Here is a 10,446-nt window from a genome sequence, read left to right on the forward strand (position 1 = left end):
CCATTTTGTAGTAAATGTATAACTGTAGTGAGCAACCATAAGTAAAACTTTGTCCACTCGTGTGGACACCCGTGTGGATTCCAGTCATGTCCAATATTAAGCGGAAATGTTATTTATTATAGCCTAGTTTCTGTAACACAGGCTAAAAGACATCCCTCAGTGTTTCCTTAAAGTATAAATAGTTGTGGTTAGCAAAAGAGTGGAGTGACCAAAAGCTCAAAAGTGCTGATCTCTTTCTCTGAGAAGACAATGGCATGCTACCGCACAAACTGTGTTGAAAAACCTGTTTCTAAGCTTTTTGAGAAACTTGGGCATCTAGTGGGATCTCATCCGGTTTGGTTCTTTGTCATTCCTCTGATACTGTCTTCAGCTTTGGGAGGAGGACTTCAGGGAAGACAATGATGTTGAGATTCAATTTACACCTATCAATGGACCTTCTAAGCAAGCAAGGCTGTTTGTGAAGGAAACATTTCCAAATAATGACTCGATATATTCAAGTCAAAGACTCTATGATGAGGGAAACTATGCGGTGATAATACTGTCCGTAGTGGGTGGAAATATTCTAACAAAAGACGCATTTAAAGAAATCATTGAGCTTGATAAGAAAATAAATAATTTCAAACTCAATCTAACTGAGATAAGCTTCATAGACGTTTGTGCCAAAGTAAATGGGAGCTGTGTGCCGAATTTAATTCTGGACATTATTGAAAGAAATCCAGAGAAAATAGAACAAACAGATTTGTCATTCCCATTGTTTATCTGGAAAGAAAAAACAGTTTTTCTTGGCTCTACAATGGGAGGTGTGCAGGAAAACAAAAGCATTGTCCAGCGAGCAGAAGCCATCAGACTTTTCTATGTCCTACAGGATAAACCTGAAACCTCTCAATGGCTTCAACAGTTCCAGAAGATTTTATCCACTGAAAAACTTAAGAGTGGAGTCAAGGTATGAAGCCAAATTTACACATTATGTATTTGAATGATGTCTATATAAAGCTTTAACTGAATGTCATTTTATTAGTCAACATAATAAAAACAAATGGCGTTTATTTAAACAATAGTCATTTTAATAAAACATTTCACTGCAGCATTATTTGCATCCAGATGTCAGTTGCTTTAGTATTTTGTATATAACTTTTTTAAGTAAGACTTAAAGGCGGGGTGCATGATTTTTGAAAAACACTTTGGAAAAGGGAGTCGGGCCGAGTACTAAAACACACTTGTAGCCAATCAGCAGTAAGGGGCGTGTCTACTAACCAACATCATAGGTCCTGTCCCAAATGGCACACTCCGGACTTGTGGTCCTCCTCAGAGTCCACACTTTGATGACATCACTTAGTCCAGACTTTAGAGACCCTTAATACGAGTCCACGTGGGTGCAACGGAGTTGTATTTTGGGACAGACTCAAGCGTCACACCGGAAATAGGTAGAGAAGTTGCCCGTCAGTGTGAGCTCCTCCCTTCCGTCGTCTGATTGGTCTGATTGCTCTTTCGCAAGGACTTCTGGGTTGGTAAAGTGCGCGAAGCCTGCTGCAGTGCGGGCTTCGCTGAAGACCGCATCAAGGGGGCAAAGGAGGCGCTGATGAGCACACTTCAAAGCGTAAAAATGACAGATGGGACACCCTACGGACTCGTGGACTAAGCAAGCACGCGCAATTTAAGGCCACGAGACCGAAAGTCCACATGAAGTGCGCCATTTGGGACAGGGCCATTGCCTGGGTTGCGTATGTGTTGGGCGGGTCTATCAAAAAAAGATCCAGATTCTATTGGGGTATGATGTCAAAATGAACCCCGCCTTTAAAGTGTCCAGAATTTTCTACAATAAATATTTAGTTTTACATTAAAGTATAAAGGAGTGTATAACTAACTAAAAAAAAACTTTTCAGGTTTCTCATTTGACTTCGCTTTCCAGGCAGGAAGAGATTGCAAAACACACAGCAGATGGCATTCCTCTCATTACCATACTTGTAATATGTTTTTCAGTGTTATCTTGCATACGGTAAGGACTAACACACATATTACCATAAGTCTGCATTTCTTAACCAAATATCTGCTTCTCTCATGTTTAAAATGAAGTGGGTAATTAGGTTTGATTTTAAAAATGTACATTGGTTTTATGTACTATTAATCCAAAATGATTTTAATTTGATTTCAGACTTGATAATGTGAGGAACAAGATTTGGGTGTCTTTAATGGGAGTGTTCTCAGCAGGGCTGGCTGTGCTCTCCACATTTGGTTTGCTGCTCTATCTTAACGTGCCATTTGTGATAACAGCGGCGATTTCACCTTTCCTGGTTCTAGGTAAAACAAAACACTTTACTGTACTGTATTTTATTTATTGTTGTATGATGTATACTCTCACCTAAAGGATTATAAGGAACACCATACTAATACTGTGTTTGACCCCCTTTCGCCTTCAAAACTGCCTTAATTCTACGTGGCATTGATTCAACAAGGTGCTGAAAGCATTATTTAGAAATGTTGGACCATATTGATAGGATAGCATCTTGCAGTTGATGGAGATTTGGATGCACATCCAGAACAGGAAGCTCTCGTTCCACCACATCCCAAATATGCTCTATTGGGTTGAGATCTGGTGACTATGGGGGCTATTTTAGTACAGTGAACTCATTGTCATGTTCAAGAAACCAATTTGAAATTATTTGAGCTTTGTGACATGGTGCATTATCCTGCTGGAAGTAGCCATCAGAGGATGAGTACATGGTGGTCATAAAGGGATGGACATGGTCAGAAACAATGCTCAGGTAGGCCGTGGCATTTAAACAATGCCCAATTGGCACTAAGGGGTCTAAAGTGTGCCAAGAAAACATCCCCCACACCATTACACCCATTAATGAGAAATTAAACAGGTGTTCATAATATCCCTTTAGGTGAGTGTATATTTACTAAAATGATTAGTGAGTAGTTGAATAAAAAAATTATAGATTTTTTAAATAGAAATCCGTTCACAATTTGGACTTAGTCCTAAAAGATGCCAAAGAGATCAAATACCATTTGGGGACTGTTTTATAAGTGTGCAATTGGAATAAAATGTAATCCTGCTGAATAAGCGAGTTAAACAGTTTATCTCATTTTGGTGCATGAATCTCTTTGAACCAAATAAAAAATTCCACTGTGATTCGTGCAAGAAATTCTCTTAAAGAAATCTTACTTTTTGTTTCACGCATGGAGGAAACTTTACATTATTTACATGCATTGTAGATCACTGAAATATCTGATACGTTAATTAATTCTGATGTTACTAAAAGTAAAAAGTTAACTTTTGTACAAGGATGTTCCCCATGTAACATTGTGAAGCAAGTCAGAATTTGGACAAATGTACACATATTTGCTCCTACGCTGTAAATGTGTTATTATTTTATTAATTTATTATTGATTGCATTTGTGTGGAGATTGCATGTGAAATTTTGTTAGTGGGTACAATGAAAGTTGTACGCATACAATAACAATAAGAAAATTACATTTATTTTAAGTGTTACAATTTGTTTAAGTAATTTGTAAGTAGATCCTGCATTTATTTTTTACAGTATAATGTCCTTTAAAGGGGACATGTCGTTAAAATCTGACTTTTTTATGTTTAGGTGCTATAATTGGGTTCCCAATGCTTCTATCAACCTAGAAAATGTGAAAAAGATCAACCCAGTAACTTAGTTTTGGTAAACCATTCTCTGCAAGCATGTGAAAAAATAGGTAATTGAAATTTGGCTCCCCTTGTGATGTCAGAAGGGGGTAATACCACCCCTTAATCTGCACTATCCAACAACAACACTACCATTTAGTGCAGAGATCGGCTCATTTGCATTTAAAGGACACACCCAAAAATGGCACATTTTTGCTCACACCTGCAAAGTGTCAATTTTAACATGCTATAATAAATTATTTATATGGTATTTTGAGCTATGTACTCAAGGAACACCAAAGATTTATTTTACATCTTAAAAAATTCTTATGAAATGTCCTCTTTACCAAAAAGGTTTCAAAATTACTTAATGTTTTACCTGTACAACCTGTTTTAGGCCATAATAAAGCAATAAGCCCCAAGAAGCAGTGGGTTACCAGTGCATTTTATAACAGGGGGTCCGCTTTGCGTCGTGCCTAACAACACCCCTTAGCTGTTATAAAATGCACTGTAACCCCACTGCTCGCGGGACTTATTGCTTTTATAAAACGGTTACTTCATATACATAGCAGGATTTAATCAAATAAAACACAAATAAGTTGTAATTATATTAGTACAAATATTACTCTTCCGGCAAAGAAAGTAGTTCCTCAGAATCAAGTGTGGCTGCAACAGAGCGCAGTTCCCAACCAACACAGACGCAGCAAAGACACAATGAAAATATGATTTAAGACTGTTGTGTGTATTTTTATAAATAAACATTTATCTAATCTATACATTAACATTTATATTGTGCTGTTGTATATAACTGTTAAAGTTATGTTTAAATATGCTTGGAACCATGCTTAACTCTTTCCCCTTCAGCGTTTTTTTTTTACGTTTTTTAAAGTTTTTTAAAGTTAATTTTCAGCTAAAAGCGGAGATAACTCCATTGATGTGAAGAACTTTTGTAAGAGATCAGATTCAGAGCCTGATCAAAACTTAAACAGTGTTTTCAGTGTTGAGTGAATGCGTCAGTGTTTAAGTTGGGTAAGATCGCCACCCAGTGGATAGCGGAAATATGAATTTGAGGTAGAAACTCCTCAGTTAACGTTTTCTCTTTATTAACGAGATGACTCAACAATATTTATTGCCATTTATCTGGATATCGCTATTAATTGTGCAATTGTAGACAAATTAAAAATATGATTAAAGACTGTGGTGTTTATTTTTATAAATCAGTACGCAGAAAAAGTGGCGCAGTGACACTTATGTAATAAATTCTGAACAGTGTGGATAACGGGCTATTTTATCACTGTTCATAAAGAAGAACCAGAACTGAAAACATAGTTTGTTACATACAGTAAACCTCTCCTCACTGCTAGCTGCCTGTCCCCTGAACACACTGTAAAAAAACGCGTTCTCTGTAAACAGCCCAGGCTCCGCAAACTGCAATAAAAACAAAGTGGTCAAACCTACCACCACGAAGCATAACAAAATGTTCCAGCCAATAAACAACAACAAGGATTTGGGAGTGGGGGTTGGGCGCGTTCATGACTCGTTCAGAAAGCACGTAAGAGAGGGGGAGGAGTAAGCTACGCTCCGTTTTGTTTGACAACCTTTTGAACGTCAACAAGAAGTGACATCACACAGATTCGCTTAGGGCGCCTTTAAGGTGAATTTGCTCATATTTGTTATGAAAATCATCACCACATTAAAGATTTTAAGGATTAATGAACATACAGTATCTTCTCCAGTAGCAGGAGGATTGTGTATGTCCAGGTTCCTCATGTGTGACTATGAAATCCATTAGAAATTCAATTGATGCCTTTAGGATTGTTTGATTAGTGAAAATGCAATTAGATTTTAATAGAAGTTGATGTTTATAGATTTTACTAAACATTTGTGAGGATTAGTTTATTTTTATAATGTTACATTTTTCAGGCATTGGCGTTGATGACATGTTCATAATGATTTCCAACTGGCAACAAACCAAAGTGAAAGATCCAGTAGAGAGAAGAATGGCCGAAACCTTCAAAGAGGCAGCCGTGTCAATAACAATCACAACACTGACCGATGTACTCGGATTCTATATCGGGCTCTACATGAGTGAATTTCGGTCCGTTCAGGCATTCTGCTTGTACACCAGCACCTCCGTTGTTTTCTGCTACATCTATAACTTACTCTTCTTCGGGAGTTTCCTTGCCCTGAATGGGAGGAGAGAGCAGAGCAACAGACACTGGCTAACCTGCTGTAAACTCCAAACTCAGACCTCTAAAAGAAATCCTCTGTACCGTCTGTGCTGTTTAGGGGGGGACTATGACAAAGAGACTGGAACTGAGAAACACCAGCCCATAAAGTACTTCTTTAAATCCTACTATGGTCCATTTCTTACCAAGCGCTGGACCAAAGCATGTGTGATCTTGCTGTATGCTGGTTATTTGACTTTAAGTATATATGGATGCCTTTATTTAAAGCAGGGCATCAATATGAGTGACCTTGTGGCTGATGATTCATATGTGATCAGCTATTATAAAGATGCAAAGAAATTCTTCTCAAGTTATGGTCCAAACGTTATGGTGGTAGTGACTGAGGAATTTCCCTACTGGCAAGAAAACGATCGATCTGAACTGAACCAATGTATAGAAAACATCCAAAACCTAAATTTTGTCAAGAAAGATTTGTCCACCTCCTGGCTAGATCAATTCTTGAATTATGCACAAATCGAAAATCGCAGTATTGCCAACGAGTCTGATTTCATGGAGAATCTTCACTCTTTTTTTCAAGCAATCACCAGAATATCAGCTTGATGTTAATGTCAGCAATTATAAAATTAAAGCCTCACGCTTTTTTGTCCAGACTTTAGATATTGCCAATGGTAGTAGGGAAATACAGATGTTTGATGAACTTAGAAGTACAGCTCAAAGTTGCAAAGCAGCTAAACTCATGACGTTTCATCCCATGTTCATCTACTTTGATCAATATTCAGTAATAGTGACTGGCACCATTGAGAATGTAGCATTTACCACTGCTGTTATGTTGGTCGTTTCCTTGATGTTAATCCCAGATCCGCTCTGTTCCCTGTGGGTCACTTTCTCCATCGGATCGGTCATCACTGGCATCACTGGATTCATGGCATTATGGGATGTCAACCTAGATTGCACTTCCATGATCACCTTGGTGGTGTGCATTGGCTTTACTGTGGACTTCTTTGCTCATATTTTATATGCATTTGTTTCGAGCAGAAAAAGTACAGCCAATGAATGTATGGTCGATGCTTTGTTTTCTCTGGGCTATCCAGTGCTACAAGGTGCCGCATCAACCATCATAGGTGTGCTTGCTTTAGCTGCTTCCAGGAACCACATCTTCAGGATCTTCTTTAAGATCATGTTCCTTGCAATGTGTTTTGGTTTGGCTCACAGTATTATCTTCCTCCCGGTGTTCCTTACTCTTTTTTCCTTCAGTTCAGACAAAGCTGAAAAGAAAACAGATAAACAGTCAAATCACTTCAGTCCTCACAATGTGCCAAATGTTATTTCAAGAGTCACTTTGTTTGAAAACAAAAACATGGCATATGATAACTATAATTTTATTGAGAACAGTTACAACATGTGTACCCAAACTGTTAAAACCCAAAATACTTTACTATATGTTAATTCATGTAATACGATGCTTCCTAGTTGGTGCCGTGACCCTGACTGCCCATAGAAATGGAGTGCCTTTATAATATCCATTTTATATTCTTTATCTGTACAATGTCTTTGTAAATGTTTATAATGGTTTAATGTTTATTTTTTGTGAAATTGTAAATTTTTACAAGTTGACACCATGTATGATTTTCAATGGATTTTCAGATTTTTTTAGTTTTATGTCAATTAAAACAACAGAGGTAAAAGTGAAAAATTGAAGTAGCACACTTTACATTTAAAATCTATTGTATTTGACTAAATCCTCTTCCTTTAATTTTCACTCTTTAGCAAAGCCATTTCAGAAAAGAGTTAGGATAGCACTTAAAGCGGCTCCCCTATGATTACGAGCCAGTGAACCAATTTTACTGCTATTTAGCACCTTTATGTGTATAAACTCTTGATTGACCATGACATTAGTGGTTGCAATTGTAAGTATAAATTCCATGTTTATTAGAAAAGCTATTTCCTCTAATTTGCAAATATGAGTGCAAGTATAGCTCCTATCTACTTGAATAAGAAAAAACTGAAATCTCCAGAACAGTTTAACATGTTTTTGTGAAGGATAACGAACAGTTAGCCAGTTGTTGTCATAAAATAAACCCAGACATGGTTGTCTGGACCCAGCAGTAGATAGGTCTTGAATTACTGTACCATAAAAGATGTTTGGCTGACTGTACATTATCCTGCAGAGCTTCATGCCCACATTATAAATCAATACTGTACATGGCTTTGAAATATTGATCTTAACAATCCACCATGCAATAGGATGCACTCTGCAAAAAATATTACAATATTATTTCTATATGAGTAATTATATTAATATATAATTGTATAATAATAATAAAAATAATAATTATTATTATAAATTATTATTTAACTCCATTAACAATTAACATTTTTTGCTAGCCTTTTACTTTAAACTGTAAATGTTTTTTTTAAATGTAATGTTTTTAAAAAGTAAAGGGGACACATCTTCTTCACTCAGGGGTGCTTGAGCCTAATGCACCTGATCATACGTGTATGACACAAAACCCTAACACCCCCCCCCCCCCCCCCAGTCACCCCTGATCTCACCTGCCTTGTTCTTTTCCTGTCTGCATATGATGTGTTCATCTCCCCAAAATACTTACTTGTAGTAATATTTAGGCCTAGTTTAGTTATACGCCCTTTGGGTTTTTTGCCTCTTCCTGCATGGATTTTATTTAAATTTTTTGTATGTATTTTTTGTATTTGTGCAAATAAACCAATAATGTGTTGAGCCTACTCGATAAAGTGAAGATATTCAGTGGTGGTTTCCCGGACAGGGATGAGCCTAAACCAGGACTAGACCTTATTTTAACTAGGAAATAAAACTAGTTATAACAAACATGCCTTACTAAAAACATTACTTGTGTGCATTTTCAGGCAAAACAAAGGGCACTGATGTATTTTAAGATATGTCAGTGCAAGTGGTTTTCAGTTTGGACAGCTCTTGCATTCATTTTAGTCTAGGACTAGTCTAATCCCTGTCCGGGAAACCACCCCTCAGTGTTTAGTCAAAAGTTTAGTCCTAAGGTTTGTACTAAATGCAGCATATACCCGTTTATAAAACGGTTGTTCAAGCATTTTGAATAAACTATAACAACCATAAAAATGTATCGTTATAAAAAAATTATTTGAATATTTGTAACAGAATAAAAGCTTGCTGAAAGGAGACTTTTTGGTTGGTTGATCCAAAAGTTAGTGTACAAAGACCAATACTGCTGAATATGTGCTTTAAATGTCACACTTTTTACTTCATGCTGGATTTCTTGTAGATTAACTACTGGAAGTCAGATTCTTTCTGTATAGACTGTTTGAACCGAAGTGAATTTCCAGTCTGTATTTATTTATCTATCTATCTATCGGTCTGGCTAGTTTCTAACTGATCTTTGAAACTAATAACTTGTTGAAAAAAATGTTTTGGATTGCTTGCGTATTGTAAATACGTCGGATTAAGCACAATGGTAATTTCCATCCGTAGTCCCAGACATACAAATAAAAACAAACAAACAAACAACATACATAACAATTAATAAACCTATAACCCTAAAAAACATTAAAAAAAAAACATTGCCTAAGCAATGTAAAATACTAATAGTAATACTTTTATATAAGGTACGTAAATGTCTGTACATAAACATCCTATACATGCTATTATATAAATTAAATTTAATCTACCTATCGTTCTACCTTTTTACTCAATGTTCACATTTTTGATTATTATTCAGCCATCTTTTAAGATGTTTCTTAAATGATGCAGTGATAGGGCTATTTCTAAATTCCATTGGCATACTGTTTCAAACCGTGCAGCCTTTAATAGAGAGGACATTTTGCGCAAATGCTGACTTCCTAAAAGGTACTTCACAGTCCCCTCGAGTAATTGATCTCGTACTAGTCTTACTATTTCTCGTTTTTATGAGGTCCCCCAAGGGTGGTGTGGCCACCACCCATTGTAACATTGTAAACATTAATTTTACACAGTAACGTTAGCTCAGTGTTATAGTTGATATGCGTTAGCTATGATATATGACAACCCTGTATCACAAAATTATGTATCTATAGTCACGTAATTTTGTGAGTGTTTTCCCGTGACACTGACATGTTTTTCCGCCTTTTTGCGTGAACATGTCATGTATTTCTGTGAACCTGTCACTGTCACGTATTTGTTACTCAACTGTTTTGTCCTATTTTCAAACCATTGACGCTTCGGTTTAGGGTTAGATTTGGTATTTGCGTTAGGATATCACTTTAAGTATTGGTTTATACCTTTTTTTTCATTATTTATTTTTTAATAATTTTTTATTTTTAAACCATTGTTTCCCGGCACTTTGTTTGTTTGGGTAAGGATGTAATTTTATGTATATCCAACCCTAAACCGAAGCGACAATGGTAAGAAAATAGGACAAAACAGTTGAGTAACAAATACGTGACAGTGAAACCTTCACAGAAATACGTGACGTGTTTACGCAAAAATGTGGAAAAAACGTGTCAGTGTCACGGAAAACACTCAAAAAATTACGTGACTATACGTACATAATTTCGTGATAATGGGTTGTATATGAATGAAGGTAATTTACTTGTCATTTATTACCATTGTTATCAGAAATAAACTGTAACAGG

General features: G+C 36.4%; 1 pseudogene; it reads left to right on the forward strand.

Moving 5' to 3' along the window:
- The first annotated feature begins 249 nt into the window (after positions 1–249).
- On the forward strand, positions 250–7,405 carry LOC129425864 (patched domain-containing protein 3-like; annotated as a pseudogene).
- Positions 7,406–10,446: the final 3,041 nt, after the last annotated feature.

Source organism: Misgurnus anguillicaudatus, chromosome 25, assembly GCF_027580225.2.
Source record: "Misgurnus anguillicaudatus chromosome 25, ASM2758022v2, whole genome shotgun sequence".
In the NCBI taxonomy this organism is placed as follows: Eukaryota; Metazoa; Chordata; class Actinopteri; order Cypriniformes; family Cobitidae; genus Misgurnus; species Misgurnus anguillicaudatus.